The sequence below is a fragment of the Staurois parvus genome, unplaced genomic scaffold (genome assembly GCF_062004578.1).
Source record: "Staurois parvus isolate SC_StPar_1 unplaced genomic scaffold, SC_StPar_1.0 ptg000282l, whole genome shotgun sequence".
Classification (NCBI taxonomy): domain Eukaryota; kingdom Metazoa; phylum Chordata; class Amphibia; order Anura; family Ranidae; genus Staurois; species Staurois parvus.
This window is the reverse complement of record NW_028318078.1, coordinates 11,496,147-11,516,623: the sequence shown is the minus strand read 5'-3', so window position 1 is coordinate 11,516,623 and position 20,477 is coordinate 11,496,147.

Here is a 20,477-nt window from a genome sequence, read left to right as displayed (position 1 = left end):
AAATAAAATACATGTATTTTGTGTTTCCTTGCATTTTTTTCCAATTCCAGTACTTCATGGTGTGTGTGTGTTTATTTACTTTTAATTCTTTGTGGGGATGGTTAAGAGGTACTAATGTACAGGTTTACTTATTCCCCTGGTAGGAGGTCAACATCACCATCAACATTGGGACAAGGGTGACTTACAACATGGAGGAGGCTTTGCTTGCACTCCCTTGGTTCCCCCAATGTTGAATGGGGGCAGGGGAGGGGGGGAGTACACATTTATTAAAATAAATGTATTCCAATCAGACTCTTATCCAGGCCTTGGTGATCAGGAAATGGAGGACAGTGAAAGTGTAGCCTGCCCTTTCTTTACAAGGCTACGCGCCTTTCAGCATTGGAAGGGTATCTTGCAAAGAGGGGCAGCAAAGCCCTCCAACCTTGCAAACATCCTTGTCCCTATGTTGAGGATAAAGGACCTCTGATTCCCCAAGAAGGAGATGGGGGAAATATGGGAGTACTTGAAATCTGGAACCCCTTTATGTTAAGGGGACAGTCAAATATCTGCCCCCTCCCACGGGAATGAGTAAAGATGTACATTAATATCCATATCCATTCCTACAAAGAAATAGAAGTACTGTAAATGAACCCACACACATACTTTAAGCACTGATTTACACATGTGCAGTGCGGATTGAAGCTCAGGTTTCACAGCTAATTGATACAGTAGTTTGTTCAGCAGTTCAGGTCAGGTTTACATCAGGTTCAGGACAGGATTTTATCCTGTTCACAACTGATGACATTTGCAGTTTAGAATTGGTTCCCATAGAAGTCAATAGCCTGTAACCCGCACCTGAACCGGACCTCACTGCTGAGAAATCGGACATGACCCTTTGTTTCAATCAGCAATGAATCTGCACTGCCAGTGCATTGGACAATCACTATATTGTCAAAAGTATTGGGATGCTTGCCTTTACACTCACATGAACTTTAATGGCATCCCAGTCTTAGTCCATAGGGTTCAATATTGAGTTGGCCCACCCTTTGCAGCTATAACAGCTTCAACTCTTCTAGAAAGGCTATCCATAAGGTTTAGGAGTGTGTCTATGGGAATGTTTGATAATTCTTTCAAAAGCGCATTTTTGAGGTCAGGCACTGATGTCAGATGAGAAGGCCTGGCTCGTAGTCACTGCTCTAATTCATCGCAAAGGTGTTCTATCATGTTGAGGTTAGGATTCTGTGCAGGCCAGTCAAGTTCCTCCACTCAAAACTGGCTCATCTATGTCTTTATGTACCTTGCTTTGTGCACTGGTGTGCAGTCATGTTGGAACAGGAAGGGGTCATCCCCAAACTGTTCCCACAAAGGTGGGAGCATGAAATTGTCCAAAATGTCTTGGTCTGCTAACACCTTAAGAGTTCCCTTCACTGGAACTAAGGGGCCAAGCCTAACCCCTGAAAAACAACCCTACATCATAATCCCCTCTCCACCAAACATTACATTTGGCACAATGCGGTCAGGCAAGTACCGTTCTCCTGGTAACTGCTAAACCCAGACACCTCCATTGGATTGCCAGACAGAGAAGTGTGATTCGTCACTCCAGAGAACATGCCTCCACTGCTCTAGAGTCCAGTGGTGGCATGCTTTACACCACTGCATCTGACGCTTTGCATTGCACTTGGTGATGTAAGGCTTGGATGCAGCTGCTCAGTCATGGAAACTCATTCCATGAAGCTCTCTATGCACTGTTGTTTTGCTAATCTAAAGGCCACACGATGTTTGGAGGTCTTTAGCTATTGACTCTACTGACATTTGACAACTTCTGCGCATTGTGCGCTTCAGCAAGCGCTGACCCCACTCTGTCCATTTACATGGCCTACCACTTTGTCGCTGGACTTGCTGTTGTTCCCAGTTTGTTATAATACCACTAACAGTAGACCGTGGAATTCTTAGCAGCAAGGAAATTTCATAGATGGACTTATTGCACAGGTGGCAACATAACATGTGAACCATTCTTTCACAAATGTTTATAGAAGTAGACTGCATGCCTAGGTGCTTGATTTTATATACCTGAGGCCATGGAGGTGATTGGAACACCTGAATCTAATCATTTGGAGAGATGTCCCAATACTTTTGGCAATGCAGTGGATGTGAACAGGCACCATAGGAAGCAATGTTATTTCTCATGTCATGTGGATTGAATGCAGTTCAAACCGCATCCAATCCGCATATATGTGAACCGGCACTAAAAAGGCCTTTATTGAAATAAAACACAAACACACAGACACACAAAAATGTATGTCCCCTGATATAAATCAATTTCAAGCATGATCTCCAGCAATGTAAAGACTTCATTGTACACGGCATCCAGCAATGTAAATTCATCAACAGCAATGCGATGTCCCATGGTCGATGGCGTCACTCAGGACTCCTGGCGATGTGTTTACATTATCACAGCTCCAGGGACCTGTTATTTAGCAACGGGAGTGCAGCGTGTAAAGATTGTCAGGTGACAGGTCATCATGAATGACGTGCATTTCCATCCCTGGATGCCACGTATGACATTAATAAAATGTTATTTGTGTGTTTGTCTTTTTCAATTATTATTATTATTCTCTCATTGACACCAATATGAGGAATATTGCTCTCCCACTGACACCAATAATATGAGACTCATTGGGGTTGATTTACTAAAACTGGAAAGTGCAAAATCTGGTGCTGCTCTGTATAGTAACTAATCAGCTTCCAGTTTTTTTTTTTTTAAAGCTTAACTTAAGAAACTGACGTTGGAAGCTGATTGGCTACCATACACAGCTGCACCAGATTTTTCACTCTCCAGGTTTAAAGCGGAGCTCAACCCAAAAGGGAATGTTCCGCTTCAAAGACTGGTCCCCCGCTCCCTGTTAAGGATTGGCACCTATGGGGAGTGGGTACCCAAAATTGAGAGGTACCCACTCCCACTTCCTCTGCAATTGCCTAGGCCAGGGGTAGGCAACCTGCGGCTCTCCAGCTGTTGCAGGACTACAAGTTCCATCATGCCTCTGCAAGTCATAGCTGTAACTGTCAGTTTTGTAATGTTGCAATGCCTCATGGGAAATGTAGTTCCACAACAGCTAGAGAGCCGCAGGTTGCCTACCCCTGGCCTAGGCGATCGGAAGTAGAAGTTGTTCTCCCCCCTCCCCGTAGTCTTCTGGGACCTGCCAGAAGACTATGGGACCATTCACAAAGCACAGCGCTACTAGAACATGTGCAGTGGGCACCCGGCTGTGAAGCCACAAGCTGTCACAGCCGGGTGCCCACAATGAAGATGCCAGCACCGGGAACACAGGGCAGCCAGTGAAAGAGGCTGTGGGGAGGACACTGTGAGATCGAGGGACAGATAAGTGTCCGTTTTTTAAAAGTCAGCAGCTACAGTTTTTGTAGCTGCTGACTTTTAGTTTTTTTTTATTTTCACTGGAACTCCGCTTTAATAAACAACCCAGTTGTATCCTATTGACATCAGTGATATGAGAATTATTGTCCCCCCTCTGATAACACTAACATCAATGATATGAGGATTATTGTCCTTTCACTGACATCAATGATATGTGACTTATTTTATCCCACTGACATCAACACTGGGGCTTATTTTTCTTCTTTTAATAAACAACCCAATTGTATCCTATTGACTTCACTGATATGAGGATTATTGTCCCCACTCTGATAGCACTAACATCAATGATATGAGGATTATTGTCCTCCCGCTGATACCAATAATACATGATTTATTTTATCCCACTGACACCAACACTGGGGCTTATTTTTCTTCCACAGACCTCACAATGAGGTATATTTTGACTCCCACAAAAAAAACAAGAGACCTATTTTACTGCCACTTTTTCTTCAGTGTATACCCAGGAATTATTTTGTCTAAAATATAACAGAGCAAGGGGGGTAAAGGTGCCACACTACAAACCATACTGTATGTTATTAAGGCACACCCATGTTTTGGCCACAACCACTTTAACCATGCACCCATAGGTCCATAAAGCTGCATTTTTTTCTTGGACATTTCAGGGCGTTGCTCCCAATTATTTTCAAATGTTAATAACTATGTACAGTACATATGTAATGAAAATATGACTGTCCCCATGGCTATGTATTATTGCAATTTACTGATAACAATATGTACTGATCTTTATTACAAATTATTTAAACAGCACTGTAAAAATTTATACATTCCCTGTAAAAATAAAAAGATCCAATATAAAAGTGCTGTACATATACACTGTTCAGACTGAAAGGTTACACAAGAAAACTGGCTTCATTGAATCCCTTTCAGGTGAAAATGTTAAAAACCCCATCATGACCTCTAAGTATATGTAAAATATACATACAGACCTTACATTGCAGACATGCAGCATCTCTCACTGCAGAGACCCCTTGCGGATGAAGTTTATAATATGTTGCGCTTGTACCTAGAGAATAATGGCTGTCCTGATCTAGCTATAGGCCACAACCATTATTCTTTATGACCAAGCATGCACAATACCAAGATAATGGTTTCCAGATGTATGGCAGATGTGGGAATTGTAAAAGCTGTAAAAGGTCAGATAGAAAGAGCTGCATCTCTGAGATCTGTGCCTTTATTTTAGGTTGCAGTATTTTTATTAAATTTGCAGAAGGATAAAAGAAGGAATATCACATTTCAATGCAATATTAATGAGATTCCATGGATCAATTCCATATCACCATATAAAAAGAATGAAATATAGCCATTATAACCCCATATTTGTCAGATGCATAGAATACAATTTTGACTAACACATATATCTAGAAACATATATCTAGAAACATTATAATGGAACACTCTTCAAAATGTTGGCTCAGCTGTTGCGAATGACTCATGTGGTTTACTGTGTTTTTATTTTAAATTTGATAAGAATAACATATAAGGTAGGATAAGGGTAAGGTTACTGTGGAAATCCACATAATAGCAGTTAAGGTGTACTTTTCAGATGATTATGGGGACAGGCATTAGTGGATATAGGGTGGGAGAGAGGAAATTGGAATGATGAATATCTCCACAGAAAAAATCCTTTATTAAAAGAAAAAATACAAAAAGAAAGTAAACAAAAAAATCCTATAATATAAATTCAACGTCAGTCATGCCTTTCAGCGATGTGGATCCATTGTCAATCACAACAAGCAATGCCCCAACAACCCTCCAACAGGAAAACCACAAGTGCCACAATGATGATCCCTTCCTGTATGACATTTCTGCCGTAACATGGAACTTGGCTGACCCTATTGGCCAAATATGGCCATGACCATATTCGGTCAAAGACATCACCCAGGATGCCCACCCACTGTCTTGCTTACAATGTGAAACAAATCAACAGGTGCAAAAGTCATTCATTTAGTAGCAGTAGTGATACTACCAATAAAAGTATTAACTGTGGCTGCAACAGCCAGAGGTTTGGGTGGGTGAATTTGCCAAATCTGGTTATTTAGTTTTCCCATTCAGAAAACCTTGAATGGTTAGAGTGTGGGTTGAACTCACTATCATTCTGAACCTGAAGTTCATCCCATAACTCACAGATTCTGTACCCACTTTGGCATTCTTCAATTGGGGCTGCACTTCACAATGCCCTGAACCTTTGTATGCAAAGGCTAGGCTCTAGTCAAGCCATGGGATCTACTCACCACTGCACAGCACAGTACTAAAAACTAGAATACGAGCAGATAAAGGTCATGAGCAAATTGTCTGAAAATGTACTAATGAAAATGGTTAAGCAGGTCTCTTATAGACAGGGAGGTCTGTGTACAAATGCAATGCTGTAGTTCTGTCCCTGAGATGGGACGTGGGTCAAAATAATTTACATGCAGAGTGGAAGCAAATATAGGAATATGAAAGTGATGAAGGTATGTTACCAACAACTGCTCTGAATATATAAACAAGTGAAAAATGCCGTTATTAAATAAATAATAACTGTGTATAACCACATAAACTGAGCTGCCACTTTAAAAATAAATAAATCATATAAAAAAAAAACCCCAAAAAAACTTTAACAAGTATTCCGTGCAAAAAAAACAGTAATGTGTATAGAAGTGAATAAAAATATTCCACAAAAAAAGTATATATATAATTAAAAGTAATTGTGTATAGTCCAAAAAAAGTCCAAATCAGGGGTGGACTGACAATTCATGGGGCCCCCGGGCAATAGGGGATCATGAGGCCCCTGTGTCCTTGCCCACACTCAAAGCACACCCAAAAAAAGTTTATAAAACGGTACCAGGGGCATTTCTTGGGGACTCCTACTGACTCTGGGCCCTCGGGCACTGCCCAAGTACTCTAATGGTCAGTCCGCCCCTGGTCCAAATAATATCAATAAGTCCGTCCAAAAGAAGATCACCACGTGAAGAAATCTTGTGCAAAACTAGTGAATAAATATACAGTATATATGTGTGTGTGGTGTGCCCCCCTCTCAGGTGTGCATTCACTAGCAAGTGTTGTCTCCCACTCTCATGGTTGGCAAACTAGGCTTTAACAGACTACCTTCAAGAGATAAATCAGACCACTATGGTAAATCGAGACAGAAATGAAACGAGCGCTGGACAAAGTACAGAAAGCGACATGCATGAAAGGCAAACACCAAAAGCCTCTAATAATAAATATGAACAGAACATGCAGCGCTGTTAAAAATCAATCATACATGTAGAAAATAATACATTATAAGAAGAGTGATAAGGCGACTGCTGCTAAATAATGGCCCATCAAAATGTTCATAAATTGCAATGACATAAATTTCTCCAATGAGAGTGTTCTTGTGGTGCACAGTGCACAATATCACAATGAAGTGGTGAACAAATTGGTGACTTCCGTGACCATATTCCTCCCACCGAAATGAGTGTAGATTGCACTAACCAGAAAGCGCAATAGAAATGCGCATTTGAGTATTAACCAACTCCTGGTCATCCGTCTATTTAAGCTGGATCACTGGGAGGGTCATCAGGCTAGCATCCGCTGGGCAGAATATCCTAACCACAGGATCTCCAGATGTCAGGGGGTGTACACTCGTCTCACCAGCAGGGGGAGATTAATCGTTCCCAGTGTGGCCACCAGATGGTCCCCAAACAAACCTTGAAAAAGGGGGGGGGCTCGCAAAAAACGAGCCAGAGCGACAAGAGGATCCAATAGTGTAGTACTTTTATTAGCCACAAGAGTAAAAGAACAAAACAGTAGATATGCTACTCACATGATATAGTAAGCAGCTGTGTATGGGGAATACCAGGAATCATCAAAAGAAGGCAATGGCCTCCGGCCGTCCACAAGGGCCGTGCGGTGTGACGTCACAGAGTATGAGGCAATCGTGGGGCAACTCCCTAACGCGTTTCGTGCGCTTGCACGTTTTCAAAGGGAGTATGCCTCCTATACTGCCCATTCCTATATACAGTGTGCCGCGCATGCGCTGTTCCGCCGTATCGCGCCATCGCGAACGGTTCGCGCATGCGCGTTGTGCGCGGACGGTGGCCATTTTACTGGAGCACAGGAAGCACGAGGAAGCACAGTGTAAACATAGGAAAAAGAGCCAGAACATGTAAGCTGGCTAGCAAGTGTGTTGGATATCACATATGGCCAAATGACAGTATATTGCAAGGCCCTGGTGGTTTGCAAAGGTGGTACCTGATGTATACCACCCCCCACCTGTAGTAATGAACATTTAAATAATGCGCTCATCACGAGCGGTCCGCGCATGCGCAGTAAGTATCAATGGCGACCATTGTCCTGAAGTACAGTGTGAAAAGACAATGGTAGCGTTATACAAAACCCTATAACCAGGTTGTAATGTGATGTAAATTATACATACAGAGATTGGGCCAGGTTGACAGGTACAAAATGCTCAAAACCAGGGGCATGAGGCATACAAGTACAGTGTCAGCATCATATTAATGAAAAATTCACAGATGCTTGAGGGCAGCTTACATGGACTCGTGCAGAGCTAAAATCTTCATAAAACAAAATACATGACATAACATGTTAAAAAATGATAAAACATCTAAAAAACATCCCAATCGTCAAACACATGAGTATATCTATATTTGGTATTAAATTCATATGTGTCGTGTCTGTCGACCCATAATTGATTAGGATTGGTAGCATTCCACATCCAGACAATAAAACATACTTATAAAATGCATAAAGGACAGATCTCATTAACCGATGTTGTTGTATGCTCGTGTATACTGATGATAGGGATACTCCCTAAAATTATAATATATATTAAAAACCACTATGGTATTTCAATCTCCTTCTCTCTTGGAAAAATCCCAAGACAGGTACTCTTGAACTCCAGTGTACAAACTTAGGAAGCAAAGATCAAGGACTCCTTTCTCCTCCTAATACTCCATACTTTTGTTGTTCTGAAAAAAAGAGATGGATTTATTTTGGATGGACTTATTGATATTATTTGGATTTTTTTGGACTATACACAATTACTTTTAATTATATATTTATGCATTTGTTTGTGAAATATTTTTATTCACTTCTATACAGTTTACTGTTTTGTTGCACGGAATATTGATTATGCGCCACTTGAATACTTGTTAAAGTGTTTTTTTTAGGGTTTTTTTAATAAAATATAGGAATATATCAAATGCATGAAAATGGGTACTGTGCAACTTAGGTATATATGTGTAGCCAGGTGCTGGCTATATCATTATGCCATTCAGGAACATTTACAGATGAGACTATGGCTAATCAGTTTTTCCCCCTAGTGCCCAGTACTGGGACTGCTACATCACTTCCTGTTAGCAGAGTGGATCCAGTTTTTCTAACAGCAGAAGATCTTGGGACCTGTAGTCATGTAGCCAATTCATCCTGTATTCTTGAGTGCTTATTGAACTACAACTACCAGAGAGCTGGCAAACGAGAAGGATGCCGGGAAAACAGATATATTCTACAGTAAGGGACTTGCTTGCACTCTTGGCACGGGATTCAGAGCTGAACACAGGGGAACTGCTGTTCTCGTCCAGAGACAGACTGCTGCCTATACTGTGGGACTCTGTATATCAGTTCAGCACAGCAGTGATGCTGATTGCCACATCAGGTTTGCATCAGCTTTTCTGCCTCGGGACTGTCACTCTTCAGTCTTCACACAGACATCTCTGCTCGCTACGCTGAAAGTGTTGCCAGCTTACCAGAATAAAATTCAATGACACAACACCCAAAATATTACTGGCAAAGCCAAGTTCTTTCAGGCATTTTCTTTCAGGAATGGACTCACCATTAGTGGTGGGACTCATCTGCCGTGTGGGCTGCAGTACCAGGGCTGACCTGCAGTACCAGGGCTGCTCTCAGCAACCAGAAGCTCACTCCTGCAATCAGCCATCACCTGAGGCTGATTGCAGGAGGTGTATTTAAGGAATGGCCAGAACTGCAGTCAGTGCCTTGGTGTATGTTTCCCATGAGCCCCTGTACCTGCATCCTGTCTGCTTCCTGCCTGATCCTGACTCTGCTTTGATCCTGACTCTGAACGAACTCTGCCTGTCCTGACCTCGGATATTCCTGACCACTCTTCCGCTCGCTCCTGGTACCCTGTTTGCCCGTTTGCTATCGACCCGGCCTGCCCGACTACGTTTGATTTGTATATATAGTTATCTGTTGGAGTTTGGGTTGTTTGCACTGTGTTATGTTTACCTTGCACTGCATTTGTGTTGTTTAGTCTTAATAAATTGTCTTATTTACACTATACCTGAAGCCTGCATTTTCCTGTGTCAGTCCACACACCTCTGGTCATACCCGGAGCCCTGACATTTTCAAAAGTTAGAAAATTACAGCTTTAAGTGCAAATTTCAGTATTTAGGCTACAAACAAGTACAATATGCAAGTACCAATGTGATTTAAGGTAGATGTTAAAGTGTTAATAATCCCACAACAGTAAAAGCAGTCTGTATATGCAGTAAAGCATGCGTGTTATACTCACTGTGGAACCTAAGGGGTTAATCCTCTGCATTGTGTAAAAAGTCCGTTTGATCCTGCCTTCTCTGCTCCTCTCCTTGTTCAAATGTCCACGTTTTATCTCCTGATAATACAGACTGAATCGTAGCCAGTTTGCACATGCTCAGTTTGTTGTGTATTGCTGGAGAGGTGTTTTTTTTTTTCCCTTGGGAGTGTGTATGTGATCAGCACAGGGCCAATCAGCACTGTCCAGACAGAGGTCAGGAGTTTTGCATCCTTGTAGAACAGAAAGAAAACTCCTCCTACAAGCTTTAACCCGTGCTCTGCTGCACACTGATAGAAGTCACTAGACTGCTCTAACTGCTGGTGAGAAAAGGTATTTAGCAGTTTATATTTACTAAAATAATTGCATTTCCATGTTCTGTGTACTGTGGGATACCAGATATAGTGGATGCAGGGTCAGGGGTTTAAGGTAAAAAACATATTTCTTCTTTTATTTTATTTTCGATATAGCAAGTAAGTAGCTTAGGGACAGGACTCAGGAGGGCAAGAAATTAGAATGAGCAGGCACATACACATGAAATTGATTCTCACAGAGACACTGACAGACCCTTACATGACGCGTCCTCTTCTGAGTCACAGTGACAGTTTCTCTCCACACCATGTTGTCCCTTCAGTACACTCCAATCCAAAAAGCACTGACAGTCCTGTCTTCCCGGCTTGCTTTGCTCCCATCCCACAGACCCGCAGGAGACTCCGGCCTCTCTGCTTGGCTCCCTTATTTATTTATTATTATTTCTTTCAGGTACTTATATAGCGCCGTCAATTTACACAGCGCTTTACATATATATTATACATTCACATCAGTCCCTAACCCTCAAGGGGTGTACAATCTAAGGTCCCTAACTTACATTCATACATATACTAGGGCCAATTTAGACAGGATCCAGTTAACCTACCTGCATGTCTTTGGAGTGTGGGAGGATACCAGAGTACCCGGAGGAAACCCACGCAGACACAGGGAGAACATGCAAACTCCAGGCAGGTGGTGCCGTGACTGGGATTAGAACCAACGACCCTAGTACTGCCAGGCGGAAGTGCTAACCATTTAGCCACTGTGCTGCCCATGATGACATCACATGACACGCTTAGGCACTGCCTCCACCAGACCCGCCCCCCGCCAATGCCACCCAAACACACTGTAGCAGGCACTCAGTTGGTCTCAGTCGGTGCTGGACTGGAAGTGCACATGTGCAGTTCTGAGCTGAGAGACACAGCCATTTTTATAAACTGGCAACCTTTTGCTGTCCTGGAATTTACTAACAGGAGAAAAGTGCCTGTTTTTTTACTGACTGCCGGTAAAAGTACTGACAGTGGACAATAATGTGCTCTACTTTTGGGCAGTACCTCTGCTATTCCCTGAAAACAACCAAGAGTCTGGGCAAGAACTCTCATTCTTAGGAGTCCCTGCTATCCATAGGATTGGTGAGTGGGTGGATGCCCAACACCTTTTTATTATCACATTACAGAAACAATGCATGCAGACACATTTACACCTCAGTTACCAGGAGACCTTTGCTTTGAGCAGTACCATGGCTTATCTGTTTAACTTCACTTAATTACCAGTATTCATTAATGCTTATGGGCCCCACCATTCCCAGCAGAAGACAGCGGATACCACCATATCAGGAACTTCTTAGGACTCATGTTGAAATCTCTAGTTGAAGGGACCTTTTCTCTTCTAAGGCCATTGTTATTCAAATAAGGATACTTACAGGCGGTTTACAAATTTAATTCGTTCTTCGGGACTTTTCGTATTTCGAAGAATTCGTAAACCGAAGCACGGTTTCCCGTAGGAATGCATTGAAAACCAAGTAATCTGTTCTGGAGGTCAGAAAAAGTAAAAAAAAAAAATCTTTTACTTGTTCAAAACTCTTTATAAAGTGCACTTTAAAGGCATAAATACTGTACAGGGACATGATTAAAAATGAATTTGTAAATGCGTTGAAAACCAATTAATCCGTTCTAGAGGTCAGAAAAAAGTCAAAAGTTTTATCTGTTCAAAACTCTTTATAATGTGCACTTTAAAGACATAAAGGGACATGATTAAAAAAAAATCATAAAGGCATTGAAAACCAATTAATCTGTTCCAGAGGTCAGATAAAAGTAAAAAAAAGTCTTATCTGTTCAAAACTCTGTATAAAGTGCAATTTAACCAGTTGAACAGCTCGTCCCTCCGGGTGGACGCCATATGGCGTCCTTTCAGGCATGTGTAGTGCGCCTGTCCGCAAGGCCGCTCTGCGGTGCGATCTGTCACCAGCCGTGTACCTTGGACACGGCCAATGACAGATCTGTGTACCGGCCCCATTGCCAGTACCATGTGACCTGCTGTGACCAATCACAGCAGGTCACATGACAGCTGTATACAATGGATGGCTTCCTTTCATGCCATCCATTGTATACAAGTGTGTCTAGCTGTGAATGGTCACAGCAATCACATGCACAAGCTGGGCCAATCACAGCCCATCTGTATGATGTGATTAGCCGTGGCCAAATCACAGCTAAGCACAAGAAAAAAAACTTGAATGAATTGATGTCATTCAGGTAAATGCTTGCTTATAGCAAAGTAATTCTTTGCTATAAGCAAATTGTGTAAAAAAGAAAAAAAAATACTGATCATTTTGGCCATAGTGAAATATGAAAAAAAATCTTAAAAAAAGAGAAAAATATTTAATAAAAAATTAAAACTAATACATTTGAAAAAAAAAATAAAAAAAATGTTTTTTTTTTTTCGTACTCTCACCAGTCAGTGTCCCTGATTACCACCATGCCAGTTATATGATGACGCCGTACTGCACTGGTGACAGTATGTAAAAAAAAAATAGTGAAAATATTTTTTTTAATTTTTCATTTTCTGTAAAATTATGACAAAAAAATTACAACTTCAAAAAACTCGCCATGCCTCTTATGAAATACATCGGACTGTCTACTTTGCAAAAAGTGGTAATTTGGGGGATATCTGTACTGTTCTGACATTCTTGGACCTCAAGAAATTAGATTGGCCATCAGTACTTCAGGATTGATCAATTTTCAGATATATCCCATAGTTTGTGAACTCTATAACTTTCCTACAAACTAAATAATAAATACTGATTTGGGTTATTTTCACCAAAGACATGTAGCAGAATACATCTTGGCCTAAATTTATGAAGAACAATTATATATTTGCAAACTTTTATAACAGAAACAAAGTAAAAAATTTTTTTTTCATTCAACATGTTCGTTCTTTTTTTGTTAATTTAGTAAAAAATAAAAACCCCAGTGGTGATTAAATACCACCAAAAGAAAGCTCTAGTTGTGTAAAGAAAATGATAAAATTTTAGTTTGGGTACAGTGTTGTATGACCGCGCAATTGTCAAAAAAAGTGTGAGAGCGCTGAAACTTGAAAAATGGCCTGGGCAGGAAGGGGGTAAAAGTGCCCTGTATGGAAGTTGTTAAAGGCATAGTACTGTACAGGGACATGATTAAAAAAAAAAATAGTAAATGCATTGAAAACCACTTAATCTGTTCGTATTGCTAAAAAAAATTAGTAAACCGAGCCATTATTTTCAATGGATTTTCATTCGTAAACTGAAAATTACGTTAACTGAGTCATTCGTAAGCCGAGGTACCTCTGTATATCTATTTATGCTGGAGTATACAATTTCATAATTCACTGCATGCCCTGTTGCGGCGCTGGTGGCACAGAGGGAGCTGATAAGTCAACAGGCCTTTTCTTCCCCCTCTTACTGCTGGTGTTGCGGTTTAATAGTTGAAGCTTACTACTCATGACTGTATAATCTGTTAAATGTTGCTACTTGATTCCTATTTTATCAATGTTTTGCTTTTATGCATTACCTGGGATTGTATATTCTAAACCCATTATTTATGTAGCCTACTAACCTAGCCTAGTCTAACATAGAGGTGTTACTAAAGAATCGTGTCTCTTACATTATTATTCTATACTGTTGAAATATGTCTGAACCCAGAGTGTCAGAGGTGTCGGGAAGCTTGCAAGGTCAGGGCAACCACTGGGGACAAGCATTATGAAGCAGGGGTAGCACTACAGTTAAAGGTAATCTGTACCAACAGAGACATAAAGGTTGCTATTGCTGACCTTCTTCTGAAATTGCGGTCTGCCACTGACTGCCACTGATTGCATTATCAAGTCTCTAAGAAGCATGCAAGCATTCAGCAAATAAAAGCAGAGTGAAGCCAATGGGTCAGCATGACAGCCAAGCAACTGGCATGTTCACAAGCAAACATAAGCAATGTTTGTCTCCATGTCTCCTTCAAAACAAGTTTCTTTTACAAATCAAACGAGGCAACTCTATGTAATTGTCAGTATATACAGAATAATTGTAGATAACGGGAGCAGCAGCTAGCATGTAGAATATTAAAGTAGTACTGTGGAGCCATCTACACAACTGCCAAGACTTACATAAAATATATTGTTCTCTGGTCCTATAAAAGCGTAAGTGGTGAGCAACATGCTTAGATTTACCAGCAGTAGCCATGGAATGCAATTTAATATATTGTCATCGATAAAATGTAATATTAAATGTTACATATAGGTCCCTTTTGGACCTTAGCAATTGTTATTATGTTCTACTCCAAAAACATATTAACATGTAGACTGTTACTCTGGATGGCAATATGAGTCTGGCTCCACAGTTTATTTGTCATAGATCTTGAACATTTATTACATTATACAAGAGGACAGTTTCTAGGCGTTAAAAATGTGCGCCATATGACAACCCCTGTCAAGCTCACCACATACTGTACCTTACAATCTGACTGTATAGTTTCCTTTGGATCTACTGACAACTATTTAGTGCCAGGGCCTGTCTGATTGGATACAACTTCATTTTATAGTTTGAGTAAGTCCTCAAATTCCATTGTTTTTGCACAAAGATTATACAGTCATATTGTAATGTGTATGGTGCACTTTAGAACTGTAGCAGTCCAAACTCAGTTCAGCTCTTAAAAGCTGTTACCTGTGCCTTGGTAAAATGATTGACAACCACTTCTCCTTTCGCTCGTAATCTCTGCCACAGCTGTACAGGGCTGGAAAAAAGCCAAGGGAAGATTCATCCACCTTGGGTGCCATGCTATGGGGTGGGTGTCACTAAGACCTGAGCTTCCCCTGTCTCGGCATCACCCAACCAAGTCATGTACTGTAATGCACTTAATCAGCTCAGTCCTGCAGTCCTGAATGGTTCTCCGTGTGTAACCAGTGGTGCTTCACTACTGTCATGGCATTCCATTGATTACACAGGTAGATAGTGCCCTGCTATCATGGAGTTTCAATGATTACACAGGGAGATAGTGTCCTGCTATCATGGAGCTCCAATGATTACGGAGAGACCATGTTCTTCCAGTGTAATCTGCAGGACTAAGCTGTCAGTTTGACAGTTTGGGTTGTGTTCTGCATTCATTCATTTATAGTAGCCATCATTCATGAATTGCTTTTATAGGTGTATATGGAAAAAAAAAACACTTTAAAAAAAAAAACATTTCAGCCTCTTACTGGCCCTTAATGAACCCTAATTAGTTTTTATTATCTCCTTAAAGCAGATCTTCTGCTCAAGTTCTGCTAGTTTTCTCCCCCTCCACTGCCACATTTGGTACTTTTTTTGGGGGGAGGGTACCTGGTTTTACCGTGGCAATCTGTGAGGAAGTTTGGCCACTCCTCCTTCCCCCCGCAGCTTTCTGGGACACATACAGACCCCAGAAGACTGCTGGACCATTCACAAATTGCAGTAGGACACTGGCTGTGGTTTCCCCTATTTAAGATGCCTGCACCCAAAGCTAATTGAATAATCAGGTCGGGTGAGGACATCGCCGGATCCCTGGACAGGTAAGTTTTTAGGGGGAGACTGGAGGAGGAGCCTCTTTAATTTCCTTCTATTCTTAACTACTTCCAGTTTGGGCCAATTCTGATATTCCTCTCCTACATGTAAAAATATAATTTGTTCGCTAGAAAATTACTTAGAATTCCCAAACATTATATGTTATTTTAAGCAGAGGCCATAGAGAAAAAAAATGGAGGGTATTGCATATTTTTATGTCACATAATATCTGCGCAGCAGTTTTTCAAACACAAATTTTTTGGAACAAAATACACGTTAATTAATTGTAAAGAACAAAAATACAATATAATACTAATTTGTTTGTAAAATATAAAAGATGATGTTATGCTGAGTAAATAGATACCAAACAAGCTTTAAAATTGTGTATGCCTGTAGAACGGCATCAAACTAAATTACCTAAAAACCTAGGTGATGCTTTAAAAGCCTTAATAGATTACCTGTTTAGAGTTACACAGGAGGTCTGGTGCTAAAATGATTGCCATCGCTCTGACGTTTGCGGTGGCACCCCACATGTGTGGTGCGATCGTCTGTACATATGCATGGGGGACTGATGTGTGCATTCTCTTTTTCTATTCCACATGGAGAATTCCCTATCCTGGCCACCATTGTCCTTAACTTGTAAGTCCTTTTTACTCCATGCTCATAGCCTTCACTTCATGAAGGCTATGAACAGCTTCTATTAACCACCTGACCTTCAGAATGGTTTTACCCCCTTCATGACCAGGGCATTGTTTTGCTATTCAGCACTGTGCTACTTTAACTGGCAATTGCTCGGTCATGCAACACTGTACCCAAATTAAATAAATATCTTTTTTTCACACAAATAGAGCTTTCTTTTGGTGGTATTTAATCACCACTGTGTTTTTTTTTTTTTTATATATAAACAAAAAAATACTGAAAATGTTGAAAAAAAAAACAAATTTTTAACTTTCTGTTATAAAATGTTGCAAGCGAATAACCTGTCTTCATAAATTTAGGCCAAAATGTAGTCAGCTACATTTCTTTGGTAAAAAAAAGCGAAACCAGTGTATATTGTTTAGTCTGTATGAAAGTTAGAGAATCCACAAACTATATATGGTATATAACGTATATTTAAAAATCATCATTCCTGATGTCCTGATGGCCTATCTAATTTCTTGAGGCTCTAAAATGTCAGGACAGTACAAACACCTACCAAATGACCCCTTTTTGGAAAGTAGACAGTCTAAGGTATTTACTAAGAGGAATAGTGTTTTGAAGTTGTAATTTTTGTCACTTTTTTTTGAAAATTAAGAAATTAAATAACATTTATTTTTTTCCACAATTTTTTTTTACATACTGTCATCAGCAGTACAGAGTTTTTTTTATTACAGGGAACATACATTTCAATTTTTAATCTATTCACATAGTCATTTTAAAGGAAACCTGCAGCTGGAGAAAAAAAGTGAACTGCCATTGATGACCTCTTACTTAAAATATTAGTTGCATGGCTGCCTTTGGATTCAATGCTTTCTGAGACACTGATGCAGAACAAACACAGATTGGAAAGACAGAATTTCTGATTTGCATACGTGTTAGAGGTGTTCACGTTAGAAATTATTACAGTGACTCTGTAAGTGTAGACTTGAAAACTGAATTCCTCATCTCTAGGGTCAGAGAGCCTCTTGAAAAAGGTCAGGTGGCTTGGCTTCTTTCCCTGCTGTCCACTGAGCTGTCCTCTCCTTCTGCATTATCTACAGCTGAGGCTCCTACTTCAGGATCTGGGTCTTCCAGGGTAAGGAGGCAAACTCACCCACTGTCCCACCTCAGCCCCATACTGACCCAGGATACAGGCAGATGTGACAGGGCAACCACTGATCTCTGGGCCACTGGCATGGATGGTGTTGGCTCCCCTCTCTCTAGTGCTCTCTGCTCCTCTGCCTGCAACCACTGGGGTTTTTCCTGGCAGGAGCACAGTCCTGACTATGAAACTCATTCCCCCTCTGCGGCCTTCCTGCTCTGCTCTTGGAGCCCCAGGCATGCTCAACTGACAGTGGCTGTTGTCTCCTTCCTGTCTGCAGTGGTAATTGGTGATATCAGCCCCCTGGTGGTGTTACACCACTTCCTGAATTCGGCAGGGGGGCTGCTTTGGACATCAAGCTTTATGGTATGACAGCTGGCTCTGCCTCTGTAGCCACCTCCAAATGAACTAAGCCTCTGCAGTGACTCTCTCTTGAACTGCCTTCAACTTCCTCTCAACTCAGGGGGTTCCACAATTTAACTCCTTCTGTTCCTGCCACATACCACTCACTATACCCTGGGCTATTATATGCTCTTGGTTGATCCCTTGGTCCCTTGTTCTAACCAACCCTCTCTGAATCACCAGCCATCTGCTTCCCCTGCACTACCAGCAATAAGTTTAAAAGGCTAAAAATAAAACCTATGTGGCTCATGACCAAAGTTAATACAGCTATAAATAATAGGAAAATAACTATTAAAAATATAAAAATAAAGGAACACTATCATCATTTAAATGGTAAAAAGAATATAAGAGAATATGTAAAAGGGAAATCAAAGCAAAAAAAAACAACAGATTCAAAAAGAGAGTAGGACAAACCCAAAAAACTTCTACAAATATATTAATAGTAAAAGGTTCATGTCTGAGCATGTAGGCCCTTTGCAAAATAATCTAGACTGAGTGACTAGGGACAAAGAGAAGGCAAATTTATTAATTTTATACAGAGGATCATGGAGGAGCTCATGTCCATAAATGTCCATAATGCAGATGGTATTGACACAGCCCCAAATGATCCACATTGCCTCACAATTGATATGGTCCAGAAATATTTAGACACAATAAAGGTGAATAAGGCTCCTGAACCAGATGGCATACACCCACGGGTCCTAAAAGAATTGTGCTCTGTCATTTCAGAACTGTATTTCTAATTTTTAGGGACTCTTTGATGACTGGCATAGTACCACTGGATTGGGGTAAGGCCAATGTGGTGCCCGTATTTAAAAAGGTGTCAAAGTCTTTACCAAGTAACTACAGGCCTGTTAGTTTAACTTCTATAGTTGGGAAGATACTGGAGAGTTTAATAAAAGACCACATAGATGAGTTCTGGCTGGAAAAAAATATTTTAAGTAACAGACAGCATGGATTCATGAAAGTCAGAAATGATTAAACATATCTGATTTCTTTATATGAGGAGGTAGGCAAAACCATAGACAAAGGAATGGCTGTGGATGTAGTATACTCAGATTTTGCAAAAGCGTTTGACACAGTGCCCCACACAAGGCTAATGTATAAGGTAAAGACTACAGGCTTGGGAAAATCAGTTTGTAAATGGATATAAAACTGACTAAATGACCCTATTCAGAGAGTAGTTGTTAATGATTCATACTCTGAATCATCTAAGGTTATTAGTGGTGTACCTCAAGGTTCAGTGTTTGGACCCTAACTTTTTAATATATTATAAATGATATAGGGTCTGGAATCACAAGTACAATTTCAGTCTTTGCAGATGACACCAAGCTATGCAGTGGAATAACATCCTTACAGGATGTCTCCAACTTACAAGCTGACCTCAATGCACTGTTTAATTGGGCAACTGTGTGGCAAATGAGGTTTAATGTTGATAAATGTAAAGGTAAGTACTGTACTTTGGGGTCAATTATATGCATGCATTATACACAATAGGGAGAGTACAACTGGGGGAATCAATGGTGGAGAAGGATCTGGGTGTTCTGGATCATAATGTAGCACTACCTCCTTAGGAGTCGCTGAGTTTTCTTCGCGCTCCCTGTCATTCTGGACCCCTTTCTGAAAGCCAAACCCCTGCTGACACCACTTTTTTGACTGGAGTAAATTACCACCAGAAAGTAGACTCACACATTGATATGATTTTATATTAAACTTCAATGTAAGTTTGGTTAACCCTTTGAGGACCAAGGGACGTACTTGTCCCATGTTTTTAATTGCGTGTATCATCTGATTAAGAACTTAAAACTCTTCTTTTTTTTTTGGTTTGAGTCAAAATATTAGTTCTTATCAACAAACAACAAATAGATCTAGCTTTTTGCCAATTATTTAATGAAATGGCTTAGTTACAGCAGCTGAAGTGTACGAACTTTAAAAACAAAAAAATTGATTCTTTTGGCTTTCCAAATTCTTACGGTCCTCAAAGGGTTAAACAGCACGTGAATAATAGCAAATCTCAGTCTTACCAACTCTAAGCAAAGAAACAACATATACAACAGAATTTCTATCAGAGTTAGCAGGCCTGCTTTTCAGAAGTTTACCCAGTACCTCCAACCTGAGGTGTTTCTAGTCCTCAGTGATCATGGAAACTAACAAAGGTTGAACTAGCTCACTTTGGTCCCTACAGAAGCTGATGACAAGGTTTAAATCTGAGATAGGAAAGAGCTCTTTAATCAGGGTAGTCAATGTCCCTTTAAGTGCAGTGAGGATTCTTCAGCGCATTCATTGGGGCCCAGTTGATGCACAAGTAGGAAGAGATGAAGGTAGCAGTCCCTCAAAGGATTAATACAAGGGAAGGCAGAGGAAAGGACAAATATTTTTACAAAATTCAAGCAGAAAGGTGTCAGAAGTTAGCAAAACTTGCTAAAATGGTATCTCTACTCTGGGCTGCAGTAACCAATGTCAGCGGTGGTAGAGGTTCCTTTAA